The sequence below is a fragment of the Delphinus delphis genome, chromosome X, assembly GCF_949987515.2.
Source record: "Delphinus delphis chromosome X, mDelDel1.2, whole genome shotgun sequence".
Lineage (NCBI taxonomy): Eukaryota > Metazoa > Chordata > Mammalia > Artiodactyla > Delphinidae > Delphinus > Delphinus delphis.
Genome location: NC_082704.1, coordinates 58781449 through 58793614, shown reverse-complemented (window position 1 = coordinate 58793614; position 12166 = coordinate 58781449).

Here is a 12166-nt window from a genome sequence, read left to right as displayed (position 1 = left end):
GGGTCATATTCCTCATTTTGTCTGCAAATGTCACTGAAAGAAGCTTCATCAATATTTGTAGATGAGCACAGCACAGTGATTAAATACACAGCTTCTTCATGATATGTTGGTACCATCGTTGAAGCAATTCTGCAACTTAATCAGTTCTTTAATTTCTGCAAGTTAAGTGGGAAGTATAAGTTATTTTCTTTTCACACTGGAGAAACTTAAGCCACATAAAGGTTGTTATCTACCTTTCAGAGCACCTCTTCTGTAGTAGATCTTGAGGCTAAAGACACAGAGATGAATAAAGATACGATCCCTGCCCTAAACATTTCCAGAGACTGGTGAAAGAGAAAGATTTGTGAACAAATGTAAACACGTAGTAGTAATGTGGAAAGTATTATAATGGGGTTACGCCTCAAGTATTATGGAACTCTAGAGGAGGAAACATTTTTTAACTTGGTTGAAAATTCTTAAAAGAAATGGGGAAAGATGCATTATAGCAAAAATCACAGGATATGCAAAGGTGCATAAGTGAGAAATGAGTGGAGATGTTCAAATCATTTGGAGTGGCTGAAGTCAGGTCTGATTTCATGTGTAGCTGCACATCGCCCCCCACTCAGAAGGACCCCATGCTTTATTTAATAATCTGACATCACCATTTTGAAATTGTTAATAACATTTGAGAAAAAGTTTTGCACTGGTTCCACAAATTAGACCTGGCTACAGTGAAGGGTGACTATGGGGAGAATGTTGAAAAAAGAGGCTGAAAATATAGTAAGCAAGGGCCCATTCATGAAGGTTACTAGATGTCTGCCAAAGAGTTTGGATTTTATCTTACAGATGATAAAGTATCACTAAAGAATTTTAAACAGAATAGTGGCATAAGATTTTAATATTTTCCAAGTAATTTTCTGAGGATTGTATGAAGAGAGAATCTGAGGATGTGGTGAGGGTAGGAGCTGTTAGAAGAATATTAAAATATTGAGGCTGAGAGATAATCGAAGGTTTAAAATAAGACAATGGCAGTGGAAATGGGTAAAAAACTATTCACTAAAACTCACAGAGTTTGGGACAAAACACCGGAAACGATTGTATTTAATTGTTATTTTGCAGGTCTAACCTCTCAATTGTTAAAAGAAAATATCATTACTATCAGTACATTTGAGGCCATGCCTACCAGTATCAAATTCAATATGCTCAATATGTGCTCTGTACATGGCACACAAAAAATGCTTCTATATTTTCAGCCAAAATTTTGTCTTGTACACTTGTTTTTAAAAAAACAAACTTGTTCATATCATTAACAGGCTCACTCTGAAAAATCCTTTAAATCAATGCTTAACATTGAAAATAATTTTTCAGTCCCTTACAAAATCAAAACCTGTACTTTTTATATTAAATGTTATTTATTCAACATGAATTTTCCCTGCTATAATCAAGGTGTACTAAATAAAATTTACTTTTTAAATTGTATATATGATTTATTTTCTTACTTTTTAATCTATTAAATTAAAAAAATTTAGTTTTGGTTTTCCATCCTAAATAGTGATAATTTATTTTATTCATTTTACAAATGTAGCCAAAAGAATTCAAAATGATATCTAATAAATCTAAAATTTTTGTTTTCCTATAAATAGTGTGCACTATTATGCTTGCTAAATATTGGACACATATTATTATAAGAACATCATGAAAATGTTCTATATTTTTCTTTGTTTTTGTTGAACACTAATTGTTGTTGTTTATTTAACCTTTTTCATTAGTTCCAGTAGTTGCGTATATGCAAGTGACATTTTGTGTTCTTTAATTATGAATCTAACTGCTTCAGTGTCATAAGTACCTTCATTGACCCAAGCTGACCTTGAGGACTGGGTATAAAATGTACAGTGAGGTTGATGATACATTGTTTCTGAATGTAGAATACAAAATCCATTTTCCATAGTTTATTTCTTCATTTGAAAGAATTTTGGTGCAAAATTAAATACTAAATGTTGTGTTATGCTCATCTAATTGGGGAAAATATAGCATTAATTAAAATTTTATTATTCTATGCTAGAAACATTGTCATGCTGTCATAAGGATATGACAGCCATTTTCCGTGATCATAATCCAATAAACATAGTAAAGATTCAGAGTTTCATGTTTCATTTTTCTGGATTTCATGAATGTAATTCCCTTCATCACCTAATGGACTAGCCAGAGTTGCTGCATTTGTTGCATCTGAATTGTGAATTTTATATGAATAAATTCTTTTTCTGTTTCATTATTTTGAGTAGTAATTAAATTTCTTATAGCAAAACAAAAAAGATTCAAGGATTTCATCTGATCTCTTCAAACTGTGGACCTGATGAGAATAATTTCCTTGCTTAAATTCCTTGTTGTAATCCGGAATTAACTTTGCATTAAATAAAGAATGTATGTCTTGCCCTGTTAATGACTTCTGTGGGGGTCATGCTCAACAGAAATCTGCTTACTTTCATTGATCTTATTTTTAAAACTTTAAACACACAATATTTTTCTATTTCTTTTTATCTTTACTTCTTTTCTATGTTCTACTTTAACATTATCTATTTTTATTATCTGAATGTTTCCTCATCTTAATAAATCTAAAGAATTAAAAAATTAGTTGTATTCAAAGGGTACAGAATTTGGATATATTTTTAAGAAAAATGTAAATTTAGGTAAATATAAAACAAAATTTAAAATATTTTATATTTTCATTTTCTTCTAAAATATTCAGAGATAATTTATTGACCTTAAAAGACAAAATACAAATTATAACTAATGAAATCAAAGTTATGTTTTCAAAGTTATGTAAATAAGCCTGAAAGACTTTTAATTTAACTAAACCCTAATTAAATCTTATTAAATTATTTTATAAAGTAGAGCATTTTGTATTTCTAACATTCTAATATTAATGTAGTTGCCAAAATAAAGAATCAGTATTGTGCTTGATTCATATAACATCTGGAAATACATACATAGGTATGTAAAAGTACTATGAATTGTTCAACAATGCAAAACGTTCCTCAGCTAATATATGTCATGATGTGCAAATTCATCTAAAACTGTGGATTGGAACATGAAGAGAAATAAGAAAAATGCCTGTTTGGTACCACTCAGAAATTATATTTTGTTATGTAAGAATCTATGACATTTATAACATCTGAGAAAAAGGTTGTGACAAGTTTATTTACCTTTCACTTAGATATGTACCTCTGCTGCCTAAATCTTCCTCGTACTCCAAAGTAGTGCCCAGCTCCAACATTGGTACAATCCACAAACCTTCATGACATTTAAATGCAATCATCATTTGGTTCAAAGACATAAGGTAAGGGATATGGAAGAAAGTGTCCCTGGGACCCGAGTAGTACTACCTGTAAGAGTAGATGTTTGGAGTTGTTGGCCGTACTATGCCAGGGCTGAGCACTGAATCTTGAGTTATAGAAAGATCCATGTAGTCTTTAACAATTTTTTGTGTGTTTTGAATATGCAAGATGCTCCAAGGCATAGATCCCAATTTCTAAGTATAGTATACATTAGCAAGGCGGAAAAAAGATATTTACAGGATAAAAATAACAAAATATCATTATGACTCAGCCATGAGGAGTGATAGACATGTTGGAATGATTTCCAGATATTTGCTTTAGGTTCCTGGATAAATTTTTGTACCATAAATGAAGATATGGAATGCAGAAGGTGGAATGGGTTTTGATTTCAATAATGGACATGTTGAAGAAGAGATGACTGTGATATCAAGGTGGAAATAGCCAATATGCTGTTGGAAGTACAGTATGATGTTCAAAAACTCCAGACTTTGGTAAAAATATATATATATATTGTAGCTACTCAGGGTCAGAAACTATAATAGATACCAAGTTAGCCAACAAATTTGGGTAGTATTTTCCCAGACTTTGCTACTTTGCTTTCTAATATTAAATTAGATGAATAACAGAAGCATTTAAACAATATATGAATGTGGCAATATACCACAGTAATCTCTGTGTTGCAGTGAAAATAGTAGAAAACTTATAACCATCTAACTCTAGATATGAATCTATGCCCTCCTAATTTTTGTCTCTAAGACATTGGGCAATTCAGTTACCATCTCTGAACCTCAGATTCTTCATCTGATAAATGAAGATAATATGTATTTATATCAATTTAGATTCTTTTACTTGAAAGTAACATAAAACCCTGACTCAAACAGCTTAAACAATATGATATGTATTATTTAACATAAAAATAAATCCAAGGATAAAGTGATTCTAGGATTAGTTTATTCAATATCTTGGTGACACCATGAAAGACCAAGGTTCTTTGCGAAGTTTTAGCCTGCCATTCCAAGCGTTTAAGTTTAGATCTCCTCATGGGAACAAGATAGCTGTAGCACTTTCAGGAATTAGGTAAACGCATGAAAATATCCAGAAGAACAAGAACAAAAGGACCTATTCTTGTATATATCTTTTTTAAAAATTTAATCATCAAGGAATGTTTGTCCTACGTGCTCCCAAACAGACTTCCTCTCAAGTCTCATTGGTCAGAAGTCTGTCCTATGCTTATAATGAAACCAATTACTGGTCAGGAAACTGATGTCACTAATTTTGCCTATGCATTGTCATTCATCCCCTGGAATAGTAAAGGCATTGACTTCCATTAAATGTAAAACCTCAAGGATAGAAGTGATACCTAAAGAAAAATTAGGGTTCTATTAGAGAGGAGGAATGGGAAGGCTGGATTACTATTGGATAGGCAATCATCAATATCTACTATAGTGCCTCAGAACTTTTCTGAAGTATTAAATAAGGAAATATATTGTTAAAGTATTTAGAATATAATAACAACAAACTTACTTTAAGACTCATAATACCAGAATTAAAGTTCATGAGAAAAGTAGCTAAAGATTCTTTAGCATCATCATCCAAAATTGTTACGGGAATAGCCACACCACATACAAAGAGGGTAAAGATAATGTGGAGAATGCAACACAATTGATCTCATTAAGCTTCAGTTTTGTTCTTTAGTTATTTCCAGTCTCTGTGTGTCATGATGGAAAACAACATCCAACATGCCAAAGGCAAAATCAGCAAAGCCTGAGGCTAATCTGTTGCATCTGATTGTGTGTCTTAAGCAAACCAGTATTCATAGGTCACTAAAATGAGTGTGTGTGCACTAAGACCAAATATCACTGATGTATCCACCTTTTCTCCCTCATTTACTTCTTTTTTAAAGAATCCATGCACAAAATCAATGTATGCAATTGATCACAAAAAGCATTTACTTGTTTTGTGCAATGGAACAAGAAAGACACTGAGCTAAGATTTAATGATGTTCAGGTCTTATGAGTGTGCTGTGACAGCCCATTCAGGTCATAATGAGTAAACTGTCTTCTCATAGCTGAAGCTGGGAGAAAAACATCTTCCCAGAAAGTCTCTCCTGGATATAATTTACATTATAGTTTTCTCTGGCTCCTTAAATTACATAAGCACCAGAGAAGTAAGGGAAAAGGCAGATAATGCACAGATTTTTCCGAATTTTCTTTCTTGACTGATTTGAATAAGTTAAAAAGGCAAGAATCTTGCAACTACAACCAAAATTCATCCCATCCAGTTTTTGCATTAACAAAATTTAATGCCCACAGAGGACTGCTTACATGACACTTGCAGAAGTTTAGGGGTTTGGATTAGAAGGTGAGTTCTATTACAATATGTTTGTTTACACTATGGCTAACTTCTACACTCAGTGGATACAGTCTCTCATGTGGTAGCCAAAAGTTCCGATCTGAATCCAGAAACAAAAAATGTCAAAACATCTGCTCAGCAGGAAGTTGCAAATACTAGAACTCAATGTTCTTTATACTTGAGTGAGGTTTATAACAACAAACAGCTTTAACATCACTGTTAGTAAACAAAACAAAACAACAAAACTTCTAAAAACACTATCCATATACCTGCACTGAAACGTCATCTCTAAATCAAATAGACTGAGTGGGATGATTTCTCTAATGTATCCTGGGAAGATCCCAATAAATTTAATTTTCTGAAATGCAGCTCACTTTCATGTTGTCCAACATTCTGGAAAAGTAAAAAATGTATAGTGCTTCTGGGTGAGTCTACATTGATAAAATGGTCATTATTGTCCATAACCTCATCACACTGTGCTAGTGGAATTAATTTTTAAGTGTGGTACTGTTAAAAGTTAATAGGTAACAGATACAAGTCCCATGGATGTCTTAAGCATTCAGTGAGATAGCATAAGTTAGAATATCTAGAATAAGCATACTATATAGTAAATATTCAGTACAATTTTTTTCCTTTCTAAAGTCATTTAAATTGGGAAGGGTTTATATTACTCTATTATTAATAGTTACTGTAACTACTGTGAGTGAACAAAAAATTAGAGGCTTATAATCTAGGATGCAAAGAGAGAGTTACAAGATGAAAGCCAAGGCAATGCTTTGAATATATATATATATATATATATATATATATATATATATATATATATGAATATAAAGTGAACAGGAAACACTTTCTTGCAACAGCAAAGGCATCTTTAGAGAAAATGACCCTTTTGCAGACCTGATCCAGACTTAGTCATCCTCAGGAGGCAAAGTTCTTCTTTCTTGCTAGCCTGGAATATGCCAGGGACCTTCTAAACCAGCCAGTATCAAAACTGAATCCACCTAGAAAAATTCAGAAACTGTAGGTTCCTGTGCTAGAATACAAGCTAGATAGTGGGCACAGAGGAAGAAAAACCTAATGAATCTGATTTTTCCATCTGGGGAAACAAAGATTTAATACATTTTTTTCTTTCCTCCATTTAATGCTAATTATAAACTCCAGGAGAAAAGAAGCTACTCTTAAATTAATTATTTGAACTTGGAGGACTTTTGGGTATATGTGCCTCTTCTATTCAACTAAAAAAAGAAGAGAAAGTCCACCACTGACCTTGAAGGCAGTACAAAATTGACCTCAATAACAACCCATAACCCATGCAGGCACACCTTGAAACCACTAAGGTGAAAAATAACTTTCAATATATCTGTCTAACTCGCTGGTCTGCCTGTACTTTTCTTTTTATAGACATGCACAGAATATGGCACATTTAAATTTAATATTTTGGCACAGCTTGCATCATTCATGCAGATGGCCTAGTAAGAATAACTATATATAGTCTCAGTTGGAGGATTTCTTTCTCTCTCTTTGCCTTCTCTTTCTGTGAAACATCTGTGGGTGATCCTTCTACAAAATAGGGCTAGCTAGCTAGTCCACAATCATAAGATGAAAGTCCTCTGTGCCATATTATATATGCTCAGCTGTTTTGCTTTTGTTTATTAGTAAAACATGGCACATGGCAGTTTATTGACTGATGATGATTTGGGACTAGGAAATAATAAAATTGTCCCAGCAAAGTAATTTGGGAACACAGGAATTATGACAATAGGAACAAGTCAGGGTAGCACTGAACTTAACCTAGGGGTCCACGATTGCTACTCTATCATTGCTCTTCACTAATAATCTTCTTTCCAAAAAGTAATCCTGCAATCATTAATTACAGTTTTTTTTAAGAATTTACGATTCATTTTTCTACAGACACAGAATAATTCCCATTCCTTACTGCTATCTACACAATTCCTTACCATCTTGAACCACTTCATGGCTCAGCTCAAGTTCTACTTCTTCAAGAAAGTGTCCCCTGATTATTTCAAACCACATTGCTCTCTCTTCATTAAACACACATAACACTGATAATCTAATCCTCACATTTGATTTTTCAGATAATATCATGCCTTGTGATGTTGGCTTATGCTAACTCATGAATTGTTCAGTAGCTATTAATGCATAATTATTTGTCTCTTCACATATGGTGTAAGTACGTTAAGGACAGGGTTCATATTACGTGCTTCTTTGTATCCCATAGCACCTAGCCCAGGACCATGCCTGCAGTGTTCATATAGTAAATCTCTGTTAAATGCATGTGGAATGAATGTCATGTTGTCAGATATAAAGTTTGTTTATTTTTTCTGCTTTTCACAATTTTAGCTGATAACAAGTGTCTTATTTTGTGATAACTTTCCAGTTTCTTCTCAGGAATAAAATGGGTGCAGAGTCCATTTTTTTAAATTGCCAGAGACTATTTACTATCTACTGATTCAAAAGTTTTCTGAAATGTTACTAAGTAAGAAGTATTGACACAGGTTAACCTGGAATGCATATTTCCATATATAAACTCAAATTTAATCGAAGGGGGCTATGTGTGACAGTATACAATGTGGTTGTTATCAACCACACACACACAAAAACATCTGTTCACATATCCTTTGTCTTCTCTTTATTTTCTCCTGGAAATTTAGGAAAATACTATATTGGTTTATACAAATTAAAGACTTGCTAATCATTGGCACTTACTGTTTGTGCTCAATTTTAACTAACACAATTAATCTATTCTCCCCTACATATTACTCTAAGCTGTAGAATTCTTGTGTTAGAATGGAGACAATCTATCCAAATTTTCCTAAGAGTGCATAATACAAGATAGCAAGCCATCTGCTATAGCTTTCTTCAAAAGTGATCCACAGGTTCTGTGCTGCATCCTTATAAACTAGACTATCATATGATGAGGTATTTTAGATATTTTAATAAGTATGCTCTTTTGGAGAAGCTTTAGTGTGGATATAACTTAGTGAATTCAGTTCTATAGCCAATAGTTCTGGAATGAATTTCCACAATATAAGGACTGGAAATCCACCAGGAAGGTAAAATACAAATTGTTGTGACACATTTCCTTAACTGTGTTTGGTGGTAGTTAATGTAGAAAAAATTGCCAGGGCATGGTGGAAAGGAATGTGGGTAATACGTTTCAAATACTTGATAGAGTTGTTTTCCCCATATTATTTTTTTATGCCACAAGGGGGAATACACTACTGGTTTTTATCCTCTCATCTCTGTTTTAAGATCCAAGGGTGGTGGTGAAGGAGAACCTTGTATGTCAAGACGTTTTATACTGCCAACTGTACACAGACTATTAAAGTATTCTAAACTTTCACTTTTATTTCCCAAGCCTATAGCTTCTTGTTCAAACATAGATCAGACTATTATCTAACTGAAAACATACATGAAGAAAAAAGATAATCAACCATTTTGCCCAGTTTAATTTTGTTTATTAATTATAAAAATGTCCTAATTTAAACTAAGAAATATGTATCATGAAGATATTAATCAGGGTAGTGTTTTTGGACTAAAGAAAAAGCTACTTCACACAAATAAATAATTATATTCAATATATAAGACACTTTCTGAAAATAATTAATTTAATGAAAATTAATACATAGATTTGAAAGTATGTATCATTTTATTCTCACCCTGTATATAGTAAGGTCATCATCTTGCTATCAGGCTGAGTCAATGAAGAATATGGCTACAATTCCCTGATATTCTAAAATTCTAGTATCTAGTAATGAAATACAGAAGAAAAGAGAAATACATAGTAAAAATATCTAAGATATTGCTTCAAATCTCTAGATCTTTGGCCCTAGTTAACCTTATGTAATTTTTAGGTGAATGTAAAAATTATAATGAAGAAGGAAATTATAATGGCATCACTATTAAAGGTATTACAAATTATTTACTATTTTAAAAGATAAACAAATCAACTAAAATGTCTTAGAGTCTAGATGCCAGGAGACTGAAAACAAGCTACTTGTTAATAAGGCAGAAATAAATATTTCAGTATAAAAATCAATAGAAGTATTAAAAAAACTACTAAAAACGAATAATGTACAAAGACATGCTTATCTCTTAGTAAATTTCATAGAAAAGTGTCCAAAACACAACTGCTTGTTGGAAAATGACATTCAAAACAAGAAAAAAAATGAAAAAAAAATTATTGGTGCCACAACCATATTGAAAACTCAAAAAATGTCAATGACATAAAGTTTATTGAATGCATATATTGGTGACGTGAAGTGAAGCTTACGTTAGTTAAATTCAGCTTTGGTAACAGTGTAATATAGAGCTACACATGCAGATGCAGGCACATATGCATTTACAAAATTGTACAAGAGTGGAAAATGAAAGTAATTAATGGTAGCCAGTTTACAAATGACTAAATACACATTATCCATAGATGAGCAAGTAATTATTGCCAAATCATATTACTAACTATAAATCAATTAAATATAATTGCAAAGAAACAGAATATGGAAACTTACACACATGCAAAAATGAAATCAGTAGACACAAGGAAATCATACTTAGAGTGAAAGCAAAACTTAAATTAATAAAATGAAGCAAAGTTTTGGAGCTGAAAATACCTAGAATAAATAATAACTTGTACTTTTTCAATTTTTCATATTTTTACAGGCCTTTTTAAACCTCTCATATAAGATAGGCACAGTTGCAGTCATTATGTTTGTTGAACTTAATTTCTGTAAACAAAAAGAAAAAAGTTGATCTTTAATTAACAACCTTAAAAAGCACAATATAAATACAAGAAATATTTGTGAAACAGATGATCACAGTTTTAAAATAACATATCATGAGACCAAATTAGAGGGAGCACTATAACATGATGGGAAACTATGGTGTCACCATGTAGATGGAGTAAGGAAACTGGGTTTGGATTTTTCCTCTGTTACTTACCTGCTATGAGACCTTAGAGAAGCTACTTAACCTCCTCAACCTCAGCTACCTTATCTGTAAAATGGAGTTATACCTGGCCTTCTACCTGAGACATAGTAGATGCTTAATAAAAGATAATAATATTATTATTAATACTATTATCCATCTGAAAAAAGTCTTCATCTTTAAAACCCATCTCTTTTGTGAACATTTTTCTTACTCATCCTCCACACAAAACTGTGTGCTTCTTATTTTCCCCATAACATCCTGCTATTCCTTTATTATAAGACTTATCATTGCTTTATATTCATCGTTTTTTTTTGGTCTTTTTTTCTCACTAAGACTCATGTCTTGAGATCAGTGATTTTTCTGTACTTCATTTATATCTCCAGCATACAGCACAGTGATTGGAACATGGCAGATGCTCAATATACATTCATTAAAAGAAAATGCAATAACTGTTCTCAATAACTTCAAGGATATGCTTAAGTGCCTTCAGGATCTTGGAATTGTACTCAGGACAATATAGGACTATATAAACAACACCAAAAAACATTGATACTGATTGTATTATTCATATAGCTAAAGTTGCAAGGACTTTTAAATACCTAACACTTGACACTACACATAATTTATGCTCAAGAAATATTTATAGTAATAATGAAAGAGACAAGAAACTCTGAACAAAGACCACAAAGAAGGCCCATACTTACATTCTTGACACTCTGCTTCATCACTGAGGTACAGGTTGTGAGCATTTATGAAGATAATGTATGGATTACAGTTTAGCACAGTGTCTGAAGCATACAAAGAACTCAATAAATCATTATGGGCAGAAAGAATGAAGATTGAGAGAGAGAAAAAAAAGAGAGATGGAGAGAAGAGGAAGGAGGAGGAGGCAGAGGAGTAGAAGAAGAAGAAGAAGAAGAAGAAGAAGAAGAAGTAGAAGAAGAAGAAGAAGAAGAAGAAAGGGAGGAGGAAGAAGGCAGCAAGAAGGAGGAGGAGGAAGAAGGGAGGAGTGGGAAGGGGCGAGGGGGAGGAGGTAGCAAAGAAAACTGTGTTTGATGGAAGGGAAAACAATAGTTCAATCTCAGTCTGGTCTGGAGTGTCTGCTGTTAGTCCTTTCTCTGCCTTCCTCAAAGGAATTTTACAAGAAAGTAAAAGCACTTCATAAATATGAGGAATTATCATGGTTAGTGTTATGAATGTAATTTCATTGAAGAGGGGGAGTTTGAAGTGAAGATGACATTTAAAAATAAAAGAACCTTTATTTCTTGTTAATTAAATACAGTGGAGGAAAACATGCAGTTTTAGAAAGGTTAAAAGTTGACAGAGGACACAATTTGATTGTGAAAAGAAATATTTGTACACTTGTGAAAATCTTTGTAAAAATATCTGAAAAAATATATTAACCTCTAATGAGTGCTTTATGTACTGTTTGTTGAGAACTATGATTATTTAATTTATATTTTTAGCCTTCTTTATTTTAATATCTTCATAAGAAGCATTTATTGCTGTATGAGCAAGAAAACCTTGCTGAAGGCATCTAGGGTAGGCTG